This window comes from Elephantulus edwardii, unplaced genomic scaffold, assembly GCF_000299155.1.
Source record: "Elephantulus edwardii isolate Elephantulus edwardi_28Jun2011 unplaced genomic scaffold, EleEdw1.0 scaffold00136, whole genome shotgun sequence".
Lineage (NCBI taxonomy): Eukaryota > Metazoa > Chordata > Mammalia > Macroscelidea > Macroscelididae > Elephantulus > Elephantulus edwardii.
Window position 1 is genome coordinate 431,974 of NW_006399886.1, and position 3,460 is coordinate 435,433.

A 3,460-nucleotide genomic window follows, 5' to 3' on the forward strand; every position below is an offset into this window, starting at 1 on the left:
CTTTTGAGAGGTCCCTCACAGCTGACTTTCCCAATGCAATTTGTCTCCTGATTTTCTGGCTGCTGTTGCCAAGAGTGTTGACTGTGGAGCCAATCTACATAACAAAAAATTAAGAAGACCATGGCTTGGATCAGGTACACTGTAGTCTGTAGAATTGCACTGTTGCTCTTCTGTACTCTGGAGAGGTCCCCAATAGCGAATTTTCCAAATGTATTAAACTTTTGTTTTCTTGACTGGCTCAGGACAGAACGGGGTTCATAGCTATTGTACATACGTTCACTATGAGTCACAGGTAACCCAACAGCACATAAAAACAACAATAACAACAAATTATTTAGAAAGAGAGAGAGAAAGTGATTCAACATTTTGTGGTTATTACTGAACAATAGCACTAATATTACCTGCAAGAAAATTTTTGCTGAAGATTTAAAAAAAAAAATGGCCAGAACAGTATATGGACAGAGAACTGCCAGAAATTAAAACAGAATTTAGAAGGTGCTGTGGCACCAAGGTTATCGTTACTGATGTCAGATGGATTATGGCTAAAAGTAGATAATACCCAAAGTTTTTCTATTTGTGTTTTATTAACTATGCAAAAGCATTTGACTTTATGGATCATAATAAATTATGACTAACATTGAGAAAAATAGGAATCCGAGAACACCTAATTGTGCTTGTGCAAAACCTATACATAGACCAAGAAGCTACTGTTCAAACAAAGCAAGGGAACCCTTGCAAGATTTAAAAGAAAAAAAGGTGTGTATTAGGACTATGTTCTTTTTCCATATCTGTTCAGTCTGGATGCTGAACAGATCATTTGAGAGGCTGGACTTTATGAAGAAGGTTATGACATGAGGATCAAGGAAGACTTATCAACAATCTGTTATGCAGATGACACAATGTGGTGTCAAGGTTTTATTGTTCAAAATGGCTTTCCTAGGCATTGACTTTGACTTCAGCAAGTGGATGGGTGGGAATATGTGAATGGATATGATAGTCTATCCACAGGGTATTGGCTAGTCTCCCATTAAACTGAGTAAATTCAGTAGCAGAAATTGAGAATCTCACCACCAGCAAAGAAAAAGCAGAGAATGCAAAGTATGCATCCTTAAGGACCAAATATTTTCCTGGCACTCAAACCAGGGCCTAATGGAGCAGCAGGAACTGCTGCAGCAGAGAATCAATGAACCAACATGAGACAGAGCTGACATTGGGACTGCTACCCCACAAAGCCAGAGTTAGGAACCTTTGCCCAAGTTTGGTAGAGTACTGGCAGGGGAAAGCCATAATTGGTAGGACTAAGAGCTTTCTAACACTGGCCTTAAGCCACAAAACTAAAGGCTGAAGTATGTTCAAACACATTCCAGAAGCTGTCTTGCGTGACTAGCCTATTGCCAACCTGAATGATAGCCTTCTGATTTCCCTAATAAACTGCATAATCCTTAATATGGTTCTGTGTTTTCTATGAAGTATTGGAACGGATGTGTTGGAATTAGTAGATATATGGACAGAAGAATGGGAAACTTGTCTGACCTCATGGGAAGTGGTTTTGTACTGTGGGTGATGATGATGGGGCACTTCTCCCTTGCAGAGTTAATAGAAGTCAATCTCAGCTGTCGCCATGTGGTCCTTGTTCTTTTTACACACAGCCTTACTAGTTGAAAATGAGGAGGACTTGAAATGCTTGCTGCAGAAGATTAACGTCTACAGCCCTCAATATTTATTACATTTCAACATCAAGAAAACAAAAATCCACACCAATGAGCCAATAGGCAGCATCATGATAGATGGAGAAAAGATTGAAATAGTCAACAGTTTCATCTTGTCAACAATTAAAAGATCAGAAGGTGATGTTAGTTTAAAGATTAACGTGCATCTGATGCAAGCTATGGCATTTTCAGTTACGTGCTATGCATCTATAATTTGGACAATGAATAAAGATGGCAGAAGCAGAATTACTCTGAGTTGTTGTTTTGGAGACTGCTTTAAGAACAAACAAATGTTTTGGAGAAAGTGCAACCAGTGTACTCGTGAAAAGATGGTGAAACTTCATTTCACATGCTTTGTGCATGTTAAGAAGGGCCAGTCCTTGGAAAAGAATATCATGCTTGGAAAGGTAGAGATTAAGCAAAGCAGTGGAAAATTTTCAGCAAGATGGACTGAAATGCAACCGGAACAATGAGCTTAAGTATAAGAAAAATGGTGAGGATGGCACAGGGTCAGGCAATGTTCACGTTTATTCTCCATAGGATTGATATGAATGGTAGTCGATTCAATGATGCTTAACAACAACAAATAGAAATAAGACTCTATCACTTCTGCACACTGCTGAAAATCTGCTTATTGCCTACTTGGTTTCTGAAGCACTTTATGTTTTAATTCTTACTTGTCAGACCATTATCATCAGTTAATTTTATTGGTACTTTATTTCTGTTCAATATATTTCTCCTGTTTATTTCTTTTTCTTAAATGAACACACATTAGGTCATCTACTCCATTTTCTGGCTAGGCATTATGCAGAGTCTTTCATATTCCTTGCTCCATTCCCTAAAGCACATAATTATTTCAGAGAAGTTTTAAACTCAATTGTCAATTTAAAAATCATTGTGTATAATTAATCTCTATGACTTCTATAATACAGAGGGTAGGGGTGGGGGAAATAGTTTAAGTGAAACTGAATTTCTTTTGAGCTGCCAGATTAGCACGTTATTTTCCACTTGATCACACAATGTCTTGTTTCCTGAATCTTGTTGCAATGTGAACTGTCAGGATCACATTAAATTCACATGGTTGCTTTAACACTATCCCCAGTTTCAGCATCCTTGTTCCTTGTCAGAATCATTCATGACTTTGTTTCTGATGATTGGTAATGAGTCTTTAAAATGATGAAATTTTATTTCATTCCCAGCAATAAGGCAAAGATTTGTAATCTCGATAATGTTTTAGTACATTAAGAACATTGTCAAAATCACATTGAAAGGACTATCATTACATATGGTCCCAAATAGCTTAATTGTTTCCCCAGCATTTTAATAGCATAAGGGTATTTCCCATTTTAATAGACACATTGTAATGTTTACTTTAATGATTACCACAAAAGTGGCATAACATAATAGAAATAACTTCTGCTATTAAGTCCAAGAGAACTGGGCTAAATGTAGTTTCTTTTTAAAAAATTATTATTAATTTCAGTAAGTATTTACAGAGACTGTGGATTTCCATTCATTCATTGTTGCACCCTTCTCCTTTCCCAGCCCTCTCCCCTAGTACACTACCCTCTTGGAAAAGTAAAGAAAAATTCTTTCATTGTTTTACAAACCCTCCCCCAGGTCCACTCCACTATGTAGCCTTCGCTCTAGACTCCTATCATGACCAAAATAGCTAATCACATATCCCTTTTAAACCGTTTTCTCCCTCCTCTGTTTCAGTGCAGTATACATTATTGAACCCATCTTTCTCA